At 39.6% G+C, this 14,669-nt stretch overlaps 1 pseudogene; it reads right to left on the reverse strand.

Moving 5' to 3' along the window:
* Window positions 1-2,193: 2,193 nt before the first annotated feature.
* Window positions 2,194-5,070, reverse strand: LOC110215665 (endogenous retroviral envelope protein HEMO-like; annotated as a pseudogene).
* Between the last annotated feature and the right edge of the window lie 9,599 nt (window positions 5,071-14,669).

A 14,669-nucleotide genomic window follows, 5' to 3' on the forward strand; every position in this document is an offset into this window, starting at 1 on the left:
CCAAGGTCATGCAGGCAGTAGAATTGTCAGGATCTCCAAGGCCCCAACTCATTTGACCTTTCTCCTGATAATTATCTTCTCAGTCTGCCCACCCTGACTGCATTGTTTGATCATGATCACCTTTTACCTCCATACTTACTTTGACCCCTAAAACTCAGCTGGCTTCTGTGAGTATGGCTCTCCTGACTCATCCTCAGGCTCCTTTGCATGGCTCTCTCCCCACATTCCAGCTTCTCTGGTATTTGTGGAACTCTGGCTTGCCTCTCTTGAATTAATTTTTTTCTCTGCTAACTGTTAAGCATCTCCATAGCCTCCCTCCCTCCCCAAGACCCAACTGACTCTTCTAACCCCGGAGGCAGCTGTTCCTCCCACAACTGGTTTTTGGCCCAGGCCAAGCCACATTGCACCTCCCCAACAAGCCTCCAGGGGCTCCTAGACATCTCAGACTGGACATCAAACCCCTACCAAGAATTTCATCGCACCATTGCCCGTTCCAGGTAGAATGCTGTGCTGTCAGAGCTAAACAGGACTTCAGAGACAATTCAGGCTTATTTCTTCATTTAACTAAGGGACAGAGGTGGGAAGGGATTTTCCCAAGGATACACAACAAGTTAGTGGCAGAGGCAGCACGAAACCCCCAAACATTGCATTCTTGGTCCAATGAACTTTCCAACATACCAGGCCACTTTGTGTTTAAAAAAATTATCACTTGTTTTTGACCAAATCGATGGTTTTTTCAGTATAAAGGAACTCTGGTTTAGGAACTTTCTCTACTGGGGCACTGAAAGGTTGTGACTTGCCCAGGGTCACACAGCCAGTAGGCAGTACTTGAATCCAGTTAATCCTAGCTTTGAGGCCCCTCTGTATCCACTAAGGCAGCTAGGTAATGCAGTAGATAGAGCTCTGAGCCTGGAGTCAGGAAGATGTGAGTTCAAATGTGACCTCAGACTAGATAGCTAGGTGACCCTACGCAAATTACTTAAACACTATTTGCCTCAATTTTCTCAACTGTAAAAAAAAAAGGTAATTAATAATTAGGGCAAATAATAATAGCTCCCAACCTTCCAAAGTTGTTGTGAGCATCAAATGAGATAAATGCTAACTATGATTATTATCACATCAAAATAAAATGTAATGTGAGAAAGATGAGAGACAATGTGGTATAGTGGATAGAGTTGTTCAGTTGTGTCCAACCCATTTGGGGTTTTCTTGGCATAGACGCTCGAGTGGTTTGCTGCTTCCTTCTCCAGATCATTTTATAGCTGAGGCCCAGTGCTAGGTTCACTGCATTACCTAGCTGCCTCCAGGATAGATGCCATCTAGCTCATCTAACCTATATGTGAACAGTAGTCCTCTTTTGAAATCCTACTGAAGTGGTCCATTAGTCTTTTCTTGGAGCTCTTGAGGTTACCTCCCAAGGTAACTCATTTCTTGAGGTGTCAGGAATTTCTTCTTTCCCTGCGATATTACCAGGTCAGCTAGGGACTAGGGTCTGAGTTCGAATGCATGCCTTTGTCTACTACCTATTCATTCATCTGTGTTCCTAAGCCCTCCAGCCTGATGTACATCTGGTGTGATGGGGTGAGAGTCACATAGGCAAATGAAAGCTGCTGGCTACTGTTGATGTTCGTAGATGAAATCCTGTTGTGGAGACATTTGGAGGCAGAGAAAAGAAATTCATTTTCCTACTACCTGCCTCCCCCAGACATTTGTTCTGCAGCTGGCCTCCACAAAAGATTTCAATCAGCCCGGACTGTATGAATATGTATACACTGGCCATTTGTATATGTAAGTGTGTGTGTGTGTGTGTGTGTGTGTGTGTGTGTGTGTGTGTATGTCTATGAGGCTGGTGTGAACGTGCTGGGTGTATGTTGCACATGTGTTGGTCATGAATGAATGAAACCTGAATCCTGCTCTCACCTTACAGTGTTTCCGGGGTGCCCATCAGTTGTCATGGCTACCATGACCCTGGTGCCCATGCCTGCATTTAATTTGTTTGTTTATTTGCCACCCTTGTTGCCAGCCAGCCTAACCTGGGCTTTTGTTTGACTGTCTTTGTCAAGAGGGTGACAAACACTTCCCTTCACCTGTTGCCACTGGGGCCCCACCAGAAACCACAGCCTGGGTGTGAAGCAGTTTCCCCACCTCCCCCTCTCTTTCTTGCTCCCTTTCCAGGTACCAACATGCCCCTTCACTTCCAGCTCAGCCCAGCCCCTCGGTACCTGGGCACAGAATCTCTCAATTCAATTTAAAAATATTTATTAAGCAACTGCTTTGTACTTAGTACTATGTTGAGTGTTACAGATACAGAGAAAGAAAAACAAAACAGTCTCTGCCTTCAGCGAGCTTACATTCTACTGATGAGGTAAAATTTTCCCCTGTATCCCTCCCTCTCCTGCTTCCCAGAGACCGGTTCAATAAAACAATATTGGGACTAGATTATTTTTAATGCCCCTCTCAGTTCTAAATCTTATGATCCTTTATCTTATAAATGAAGAAAACTAGTAGACCTTGTACATTAAAACTTAGCATCATACCACAGATTACACAGCCTATAGGCAGCATACATCAATAAACAGAAACTAATTGGAGTTTATAATAAGGATATCCATGTTAAGTTACACCATAGGGCTCTCCCTCGACCTATGGCCTTTTTTTCCTTCACAATTTCCCCCAAAGTTCTTTGAGACTCCTTTAGAGTCTTACCAAGTCTGGACTATTCAAAGTCTGCATTCATTAAGTTTTTCAGCTTGGTAACATTTTGTCTGAGCTTATTTTTATCAGCATAGAAACAACACATGGTGTTGATAAATGAGCAAACTCATCCTTGTTGAACTTGTTTCAGATCTAACGCCATCTGACTCTGAACTACTACCTGAGACAGGAGGTCTACCTCTAGCCACAAGATGGAAACAGCATGGAGGGTGGCGTTGAAACCTTCTATAACTGCAGACATATTCACTATTGCCTTCTCAATTTCTAAAATCCCGAGCCATGGAAACAAGTCTCAGGTGAAAGCATGGAATCCGGAGGGTTTCTTAGCCAAAGGATTAGTGTTGCCTTTATGAACCTGAAAAAGCTCCCAAGGTTGGTGACAGATGGGAAGTCAAGGTCTTGTGTGTCCGCAGCTCAGGGACCAATTAGGTTATGGTGCCCAATCCTCCCCAACCTGGAAGTAAAGTCTTACAAGCATAACCACCATGAATGAAATAAAGCCCAAGTGTGTGTGTGAGGGACAGAGTAAGTCTATTATCAGGATAGCAGGCCCCAGTGGAATTTGGTGATCACTGTCCTTTCCCTTGTATCATCAGAGTACCAGTTTCAAAGTACCAATGGTATCAATTTTCAAAAATTTTTCTATAAATGGGTCAAATGGCGCCAGGGGATGTCATTATAGCCGCAGAGTATAGTCACAAACATCTGATTTGTAAGTGTGAAGTTGACAAAAGATACTTCACTATGGCAACTTGCCATATTAAAGTTTATGTGGATAATCTCTACCCCTTCAGCTGATACATCTAAAGTGTCATTATGATAGTTCTTTGTTTCACTCTTTCAGCTGGCAGAGGTATAATTGAGGGGGAGGATGATGGAGTTGGAGTATCTCTTTTCTCTAGAATGTCACTGGGGAGATCTTCCCACATTTTAGGTTTCCTCTGCTATTCTATCCAAGGTCCACTTCCCATGGACCATCACCAGTGTCAAACCTCATGGTCTGCGTACAGCTCTCCTTTGGGACATCATACATGTATACTGTTCCACTGTCGTTTTGGTTACACAATGGATACTGACCTTGGTTTTGTGTTTAATATTGTAGATGTTCTGCAACTTGATCAGTAAAAAAGAAATGGCTTACATATACTTTGTATTTCAGTCCTTTCCCATATTCAGAGGAGAGGGGCCAGCCCATATATTTCTTTTCTTTCTTTTTTTTTTTTTTGATGAGGCAATTGGGGTTAAGTGACTTGCCTAGAGTCACACAACTAGTGAGTGTTATGTGTCTGAGGCTGGATTTGAACTCAGGACCTCCTGACTCCAAGGCTGGTGCTGTATCCACTTTGCCACCTAGCTGCCCCCTAGCCCATGTATTTTCACAAATATAGGTATTTAAGATAGGAGGAAGAATAATATACTCCATATATGAATTCACTGATCTAGTGCAATAGTGGTAGTGGCATATGGATCAGGGGAACTTCACTTTCCATGTTGTTGTTCATCCTTCGTTTTCTTTTTTTTTTCATCCTTCATTTTCAAAGAGGACCAATGACATCATGAGGCTCTATCTTGACTTGTGTGCGAATTAGATTTAAGTGAGGCAGAGTTGCACAAAGTCGCTAGCCTCATTCTCTCTTCCAGAGTCATTGAAGTCTAGGGGCAAGACAAAAGTTAAGATGGCTGACCATGGCCCAGGATGTAGTGGGTGCTCTCCAGCACTTGCTTCAGATGCCTTCATGGCCATTGGAACAAATTGTTCTTATCCACCTATTCCACTATGTTACCCACTTTGTGACAGACTTAACAATCCACTAAGTTTGTTGCAGTAATGGCCCATTGTATAGGTGTGGTGAATAGATGCTATCGAAAGATCTATTAGGTCAGATCTTACAAGCACTGTTATGACAATGGGGTGTATGTTCATTATCTCTTGCTTAATTGTGGGCATAGATGAGATTAAATTAGTCTAGTGTTCAGCCACAGGATCAGGCTGCCAATAGCATTAATAGTTAAGAAAGTAAAATAACCAACATCATCCCAAATCTGAAGGGAAGAACTTCATATGATCTACCTTCGAGTTATCTTCAATTCTCCAGTGGATTACAGTGGCCCAATTCCATATGACAATGCATCTAATAAAAAAAGAGACATGGACTTGGCTTGCATGTATCCAACAGCCTTTTTTTGTCTATTATTACAATGTGACTTGTCAGTAAAACTCCATAGGGTGCTTTCTCACCAAAGAGCTACAGAGGACTTCCAATGGTGAATTTTGATATGGACTTGGTCTCTGGGTCAGAGACTGGGAGAAGGTTTTGTTTTAGGCTCAATTCAGGCATCTTGTGCTTTTCACTTCCAAGCCCTTGCCTTTATTCCCATTTCCCTTTTTGTCCAGGAATGCAGGTTGGCCAGACGAGGCCAGTGCCATAACCCTCAAACCCACAAAAACTCCTCCAGCTGCTTCTGCCATACAAAGCAAGGCCCACTCTTTATATATACTCTTCCATGCTACCTCTAACACTGGGGGAACACGGCATGCAAAAACAGGTACCTACATGAAAATCTGAGGAGGGAGAGAATACTGGCAACTTGAGGGACCAGAGAGGGCTTCCTGTAGGAGGCAACTTGAGTTGTACCTTGTAGGGAGCTAGAGACCTCTATTGCTTGTGTGTAGCAGATGTGCTTAGAGTCTAAATCCCTCTCCCATTGTTTTAACACCAGTCTTCATTCCTGGCAGTTACTTGTTTGACGTTCCCACTAGATTCAGAAGCAGAATCAACAGAAACTTAGAGTTAGTTGGAGTCTCAGAGGTCATCGAGCCCAACCATACTTGGACAGCAGTCTTCTCTACAGCATTTCTGACAGGCAGTCATCCTGCCTTTATTTAATGGCCTCCATTGGATGAGGAACTTACTTCTTCTCAAAGGCAGTCTGTTTCATTTATGGACAATGCTGACTGATACATTTTCCCCCCTCATGTTGAGCCAAGCTCTTCCTTGCTGCATTATCTGTTTAACCTTGGACTAGTTAGTTCTCTGGGACTCAGTTTCCTTCTATTGAAAAATGGTGATGTTAGATCTCTATGGTTCTGACATTCTGTGAGTATATGATCCCAAGCCTGGGCTGTTTGCTTCTCAATCCAGAGTTTTTCCAAGAACATGCCAGGCCACCCTCATTTCTCTTTTCTGGGGACAGGGTTATTAGATCAGTGTAGTAGATCAGGGGAATGTTGTGGATATAATTTACCTAGATTTCATCAAAGAATTTGACAGAATTTCTTATGCTGTTTTTATAGAAAAGATGGAGAGGTGTGGGCTAGATGATTTACAATTACATGTATGTGGATCTGAACCCAGTGAAGACTCATTAATCATTTCACATCAGGTTGGAAGAAAGTCTCTAATGGAGGACCCAGGGGTCTGTGCTTGGCTTTGTACTGTTTAGTATTTTAATCAATGTCTTGGATAAAGGAATAGAGAACATATTTAGCAAACACTAGGTGACAGAGATAGGGTCCATAAAGAACATTGGGTGGAATTTAGTGAGGTGGAATTTAACAGAGATTAATATAAAAGCTTATACTTAGGTTCTAAAAATCAACTTCGTGAGTAAAAGGTGGAGGAAACACGGCCAAACAGCAGCTCATCTGAAAAAAATATCTGAAAGTTTAAGTAGATTACAGAGTCAATGGGTCCAAGGTTGGAATATTTTGTACCAGCCAAAAAAAAAAACCCTAAAAAAATCTTAGGCTGCCTTGAGAGAGGCATAGTGGGAACTCTGATGAATCCATTGGCCAGTTGTGATTCCAGAGGACTGATGGTGAAGCACACTACCCCCAGAGAAGAGATGGACTCAGGGTGCAGAATGAGATATTTTTGGGACACGGACAATGTGGGAATTTGCTGTGCTTGACTATGAATATTTGTTACAAGGGTTTCTCCTCCCCCCCCTCTAGTTTTTCAATGAGGGAGGGAGAGAAAAAATATAAAAAAAGAATAAATTTTCTTTAAATAAACAAAACAAATTTTAAAAATAGAATTATACACATACACATATAACCACTTTGAGAGGTAGTGGGTTCCCCTTCACTAGAGAATTCAAGCAAAAGTTGTACCACTTCTAATTCCATTTTTGTCATCTTTTCCAACTTATGTGGTGTGAAGTAAAATCTTAAAGTAATTTTAATTTTTATTTCTGAGTCTCAGAGTCAACCTTGACTTCTCACTCTTCCTTACCCCACATATGCAGTCAGATTCCAAGCCTTGTTAATTCTACTGTTGAGCTATGTTTCAAATCTATCGCCTTTTGTCCACTCACATGCCTACATCCTAGTTCAGGCTCTCATTGCCTCTCACCTGACTCCTGATTGAGCTTCCTGCTTCAATTCTCTCCTCTCTGTAATCCAAGTTCCACACAGGCACCAAAGAGATATTCCTTAGGCACAGGTCTGACCATGTCACACTGATGCTAAGTAATTTAAAGAGGCTTCCTATTGCTTCTAGGATCAAATACAAATTCCTCTCTTCGGCATTTAATGACTTACAACTCAACTTTAATCTATTTTTGGGGGCTTGTTGTACATTATTTCCATGCACAAACTCTGTGGTCACATCAAACTGTCTTTGATGTTAATCACAAGACTCTCCTATTTCCATGTCTTTGCACAGGTTCTATCCCACGCCTGGAATGCACTCTCTCCTTGCCTCTTCCTCTTAGAATTCCTTATTTCTCTCAAAGATGAGCTTAAATACCACTTCCTACACAAAGTCTTTCTTTTTCCCCTGCCCCCACATACTAGTGTCTCCCCCTAAAATTATTTTGATATATTTAGCATATACTTACACAGCCCCTGCTGATGGAGTGAAGTTACACTTACATGTACATGTTGTCTTTTCCTATAGAATTTAAGCTCCTTGAGGGCAGGGACTTTCATTTTTTGTCTTTGTATCTTCAATGCTTAGGACAGTGCTTGGCCTGTAGTAGCTGCTTAATAAATGTTTGTTGATGGATTGATTTGGAACATAATTTCATGTGGCCATTTGTAGTTTGCAATTCTTTTGAAAACTGTTCTTTGATTGCTTGCTTATTGGGAAATAGGCCTCTGTGTTAAATATCTCTGTCACTTCCTTATATATCAGATTTTTAATGACAATATTTTATGCAAACATTTTCCCACTCTACAATTCTCTTCTAATTATGTCTTCATTAATTTTGCTTGTGCAAAAGCTTTAAATTTTATCTAGGCAAATATTCTATTTACTTTTATGATCTCCCCTATCCCTTGTTTAGTTTTCTCTCCCTAACCATGGTCAAGAAAGGTATCTGATTTTATTCTCTTTCATTTATTTATTTTTTTATTGTGACCTTTTATATTCAGCACATGTACCCATTTGAGCTTATTGTGGTAGATGCTGCAAGTTGTTGGGCTAAACTCAATTTTTGACAAAGTGCTTTCTAGTTTTCCCCAGTAGTTCTTGTCAAAAAGGGAATCTTTTCCTGAGTAATTTATGTTTATAGGTTTACCAAACACTGGGCCACTGTTCCTGATTGTTTCTGCTTCTTGCTCACCTAATTTGTTCCACTGATCTACTTTTTCTGGTTTTTTTTAAGTACCAAATAATTTTTCATAACTATTGCTTTATAATATGGTTTGAAGTCTGGTAATACTATACCTCTTTCATTTGTACTTTTTTCTCATTATTTCCTTTAGCTTCTAGGCCTTGATTTTTTAAAAACTTGAATGAGTTTTTGTTTTAGTCCAGTTTTGTATATATCTCTTTGGTAATTTGGTATAGTACTAATCTCTAGATTAATTTAGAAAGCATAGTCATTTGTATTTTGTTGTCATGTCTCAACCATGAGTTGTGAATATCCTTCATTTGTCTCTTCTTATTTCTTTAAAATATTTTGTATTTCTGTGTATCTTGGTAGGTTAATTTATAGGTATTTTATGCATTGTGTAATTATATTGATATAATTTTCTTGTATTTTCTATTGTATTTTCTTGTATTTCTATTGTTTTTTCTGGTTTTTTTTGTGAGTAGTATATGGAAATCCATATTAAGAAATTTGTATATACTTTAAGATTCCTATTCAGAAGTTACCATAGGTTAGTCAAATTTAATTTTTCCAATAATTCCTTTAGCTCTATATTTCCTTCTTGATTTTTTTATTGAATTTATCCAGTTCTGAGAAATATTAAAGTCTGCTATTATTATTGTGTTCCAATCAATGTTTTTGCCTCGCTTTTCTTTTACGAACCTAGTGGCTATTACATTTGGTACCTATGCCCTTTTTTCCTTGTCTATGCTGTCTTTGAGTCATAAGAATAACAGTTAGCATTTACATAGCTGTTACTTGCTTTGCAATTGTTATCTCAGTTCATTCTCACAATAACACTGGGAGGTAGATGCTGTTATTATCCTCATTTTATAGTTGAAGAAACTGAGGCAGACAAAGTTTAAATGATTTGTCCAAGCTCACAGAGCTAGTAAGTGTCTGAGGCCAGACCACGTAGCTGCTTCATTTTTTTGTGTACAATATAGTTTCCCTGTTTCTTACTTGACATATCAAGCCTTACGTTCATGACTGCAGTTCTTGGTTTTTTAGAGTCATGTGAATCATAATGGATTTTTTTCATTTCTTTCATTTTCTCCATGTCTTTATAGGTTAAAATATTTTTTTGTGTGTAGTACATCATTGAATTTTAAAAAATCTTCCTTATCTTTCTTTTCACTGGGGAATTTAATTATTCATATTTAGGATTTGTAGCCAACAGGGAATTCTGTTAAAGAATTTATTTATGTAAATATAGCTTGAACAAACAGTATTTCTCAGTTTCAGAGTGGTGGAGAGCTCTGCCACTAGAATCCCCTTATTTATCCATTTGTGTTGTATAACACCCAATCATTAAATTGTTGGATTAAACCTGTTGGGCAAGACCCAATTGATGACCTGGCTCTCAGACAAAGAACTCTGAAAAAATTCATACAAAAAGTACCTTTCGGCTTAGCTCAATGAGACTTAAGATTGAGCATCCCATGATGCTGGGAGGTCCTTACAATGAGGGCCCACTCTGCAAGGGCATTATGGGGACTTCTCCTTCTACTCCTCAACCTTACCCTTACTCATTCCATTAGATGCACAAGCTTCTGCTCAGTTATCTTTCCTATCACTTTAATAAAATTATTTTTGCTACTCTGTTGTGAATCTTATTGCCGTGGTGAATTTATGAAGGGAAACTGGGTGTTCTCTTTCTATTTCCTTACTTATCTTGGGTGTCAACTCCTCCTTAGACATTCTTGCTCTCAAGGCCAAGGCCATTTTCCTAGAATGAACAGAAGTGAAATAAAAATTGAACCTCTCTGCCTTCTCTCTGTTATTGGTTATCATTCTTCCATAAGAGTTCCTGTATTTTCTTTGATTCTCTTTTTTCCCTCCCAATATAGTTAACAAAGCCCTGTTGTTATCCTTTCTTACATTTGTTAGCCTCATTTAGTGCTCAGCTCTAGCACTTGATACTATTTTTTAAAGGACCACATTAAGCTCTTTTTCTAATTATGTAAAGCCTATTTACCTTCTTGTACTTTACTTTGTTTCTACCTTTTCTAGTTGTTCAGTCATTTCAGTCATGTCCAACTTTCTGTGACCCCATTTTGAGAGTTTTCTTGGCAAAATTACTGGAGTGGTTTACCATTTCCTTCTCCAACTCGCTTTATAGATGAGGAATTAAAGTAAATGGGGTTAAGTGAGTTGTGACTTGCTCAGGGTTACAGGGCTAGTAAGTATCTGAGTCTGGATTTGAATTCATAATCAGTCTTCGTGATTCTGAGCCCAGTGCTTTACCCACTGTGCCACCTAGCTGCCTACATCTTCTCTACATTTCTTTTAATAATCTAGGTTGGTGGGTTTAGCTCCATATTCATCCATATCAGATAGATCTCATTTTTTCCTCCTCATTGAAATTGTTTCCCTTTGGGTCTTCAGAATTTTATTCTTGAGCATCTCCTAGCTCTTTTGGTCTGATTTCCCATTTACAATTTTAATCAATAGAATCATGCCTATCCTTTCTATGAACCTTTGGAATCTGCTTTCCCAAAATCTGAGATGTAGGTCATACCATATGCCCAAACTTCCTCTCATTCTCTATCATAAATTCTAGTAGGGAGGCCCCATTATGCTAATCCCCCAAACTCATTCTTCTCTGTTGGTGAGAATAAAATTCAAAATAGAATTCCCCCTTTTTGATTCCTCTACCTTTTAAAGGATAACATTACCGTTAAAGTGAGTCAAGATGTTATTAGCTGCTCTGCTTTTGGAAAAGAAAAGCTCCAGTAGATGTCTGGATAGTTGAAGTTTCCCATCACTATTAAATCATGCCTCTGTACCAGGTGTGTGATGTCTTCCCAAATGCTTCTTCTGTCTTCTCCTTCTGTTTGAGTGGTCTGTAGTATATTTTAATGACAAAATCTTTTCTGTTTCTTTTTTCATTGACTTTCACCTCAATGTTCTCCATCATCTTTTCCTCTTATGGTTCTGGACTTCCCCACATGAATACATCTTACTAAAATATACAGAGCCACATTCCAGTTATAGCTTTTATCCTAACATCTCCCCCAGATGTTTATGAGGACAAGCTTTCTTCCTTGCATTAAGACCATTAGTGTCTCTTGTTTGCGCCTAAACTTAGAGCATCTGTATATAGTCATTTGCCGTTAATGGTTTTATTGCTGGCTCCTTTCTTGGGTTTTATCTCCTATGTACTTCTGAATGTCTCAGCTGTTATTCTTCTTCCTTAATTGTAGTTACTCTTTGTGCTGTCTAGCTTGAGGGATATATGCTGGCATTCTTCTCCCTTCCCCATCCTTTTTAGCTTAATGCCTTCTTGATTGTATTTTCAAGACACTGGACAAAAATATTCTTACCAGCCTTTAGCCTGTGTACTTAATGTCTGGCCAGGAATCTATCATTCCTATATTTGAAGGTTTAGTCCAGAAGTCCAAACCCTATTCTCACATAACATCTTCTTGGGGAGTTTTCATTCCCAAATCAATTTCTTCTATATCCCTTGTCTTCAATGAGTAACAGTCAAGAAAATAAAGTCTGTGTCCCATATGATCTCCATTTTCTTGACCAAGATCTCATAATCATTGACAATGATTTTTAGGTTCCTTCATGCAGTGTCATTTGAGCTGATGTGAATCACCACAAGAGGGTAATTGTCATTTGTTTTGATAAGTTTTAGAAGGTTTTCTGGAGAAGGAAATGGCAACCACTCCAGCCTCTTTACCAAGAAAATCCCATGACAATATTAGTGTGTTATGGTCCATGAGACTGAACAACAACAGAAGATTCTCTGTTATACCTTAGATACTTGCTCAAGAAAGACAATAGATTTCTCTTTTTATCAGATTGACAAATAGCTTCCTCTGCTTCCCTAAGCAGGGAGTCATCAATTACTACCACTTTTCCAGTCTTCTTCTGACCTTACTAGATGACCTCCTTTCTGATAGCTTCTATGGATATATGATATGATTCTTTGGGAGTCAAGCAGCTGCCTTCTCAGAGCAACCAGATCTCTTCTATTCAGGAAGAATATCAAATCTATTTTTAAGCTCTAAGCTTACAACTTATCTTTCCCTTTCTCCTTTGCATAACACTCCTCTACTTCTCAACATCCTGACGAGGGATAAGTCTTTTCTTTAGATCTCTCCCTCCTCCCCCATTGAAGGTTTATTATTGTTTTCATTGTAAGGGTGGAAGTCAATTGAATCAATCAATTACCCCATCCCCACAGAAAGTAATTAACTTAATGGGAGAGAATCCTTCTATTTGATCAATCATCAATCAATCAATACAAAGCATTTCAACCATATGTGACAGAAGGTATGATTTGGAGTGTTTGAAAAGACTCAGTGAGATAATTCCCATTTGTCCTATGTCTGTCAGCGGAGAGGAGAAAACCAAAAACCATTCCAGCCAAGTCCCACAAAGGGAATCACTTGTTGAGGAGGAATGATCCTTGGTCTCCCGTTTCTTCCCTTGACTAGAGGAGGACCCTGTGAACTTTAAAAAGTCCAAAAGATATTGGATTTCCCATCAACATGCTAGGAGCTTCCTGAAACAGTTGAAAGTATTGTTTGCATGGAGAGACAAGGCCCATCTAGAAACACTGAGGAAAATGAGCTGTAAGAATTTCTCAAGGAGCATACCATGCCCAAGGGGAATGTAATGAGTGCCCCATAAAGGAGAGAAAAGGACTTCTAGCACCCAGGCAATGTGAATTACTTGCTTTTGCCATCTTGCGTAGTCTGAGTCTGAGCCTGAGCCTACTTTTCCTTGGACTCTATATACTTGGAGTAGAGTGTGTCTCAGACTTTTAGGTGGATGTCTTCTACCTCTTGATCTTACTATAGCACCTTAATAAAAACCGCTTTTTAAAAGCTAATTAATCCTGGTTGACTAATTGATATAAATGAATAATTATGGGCAGAAAGCACACTGATGGGGGCTCATGAGCTATAACATTATAAATATGCCCCACAAGACCCTCAGGGTCCCTTAGAACCCTTAAGGGACAAACTTTGGGGTGTCTAGGTTGCTGGTATGAGTAGGAGTTGGGAGAAGAGTTTCAGAATATGTGCTACATCCTTAGGAACACTTCATTGTCCCTTACAATCTAACGTCCGGAGAGGCATTCTTTGAACCCTTCCTCACCTTCCCTTTCAGGAAGTCTATACCTGGACCATAGGTAACAGTCAATCAAGCTATGGAAGGAATATAGTCATTTCAAACTTGATGCAAGTTACCACACAATTTCTCTGACTTTACATACTGGTATGGAGATATTCACCTTTGTCTTGTAAAATTAGTTCCTAGAAGGGGTCAAACCCATAATGGAATTCACTGAAATATCTTTGTCTCACCTCTCTGCACTGCTTTGGGATTGATTTGAGATACTCTTTAAGAGAAAGATTAATTTCTATTCTTTTGATACCTTTTTTTTAGGGTCTCTGCTAGTGACTTTGCTTATTTTTATGGTGTCCTTGCTGAAACTATGATTGGATTATCAATTCTTTCCCATCTTCATGTCTAGCATTGGCATGCCCTTCTCCCAGCATTTCCTGTCTATTCTCTATTCTCTCAGATCTTCAGAGGTGGACAAGGTCTGCTCCTCTCAAGGTGTGAAGATGAATAATTGGGTTTACTGCTTCAGGGAGACTGACAGCAATTGGGCCCATTTTTTTTTCTCAGTTCCATTTTTTTCTGATTCAATCCAGCCTCCTCTCTGAAACTATCTTCAGTCCCTCCTAGGGATTGGTGATGAAGGAGTTGGGAAAGGGGCCTCCAGGCTGCTGCTGAGAAGATTTGTCCTTTGCATTTCTCTCACTTCTTATAGATAGCTATCTGCTTCTTTTGCAGTGGAAGCTGAATTATAGGACATGCCATGAAGCATGCACAGGGAGAACTGTCCCACCACTCATGACTAGAGCTATTTCAGGTGACATGACTACCCTTTGGCCTTCTTTATTTTCCTATCTGCTGCGTGTTTGGGGACTCTATAGGGGACTCCAGTTCTTTCTTTCTTTCTTTCTTTCTTTCTTTCTTTCTTTCTTTCTTTCTTTCTTTCTTTCTTTCTTTCTTTCTTTCTTTCTCTTCTTTCTTTTCTTTCTTTTTCTTTCTTTCTTTCTTTCTTTCTTTCTTTCTTTCTTTCTTTCTTTCTTCCTTTCTTTCTTCCTTCCTTCCTTCCTTCCTTCCTTCCTTCCTTCCTTCCTTCCTTCCTTCCTTCCTTCCTTCCTTCCTTCCTTCCTTTCATTGGTGTTAAGTGACTTGCCCAGAGTCACACAGCTAGTGTTATGCATCTGAGGCCCGATTTGAACTCAGGTCCTCCTGACTCCAAGGCCAGTGCTCTATCCACTGCACCACCTAGCTGCCCCAACTCTAGTTCTTTTTGA

This window comes from Phascolarctos cinereus, unplaced genomic scaffold, assembly GCF_003287225.1.
Source record: "Phascolarctos cinereus isolate Bilbo 61053 unplaced genomic scaffold, phaCin_HiC Scaffold_5;HRSCAF=322, whole genome shotgun sequence".
Lineage (NCBI taxonomy): Eukaryota > Metazoa > Chordata > Mammalia > Diprotodontia > Phascolarctidae > Phascolarctos > Phascolarctos cinereus.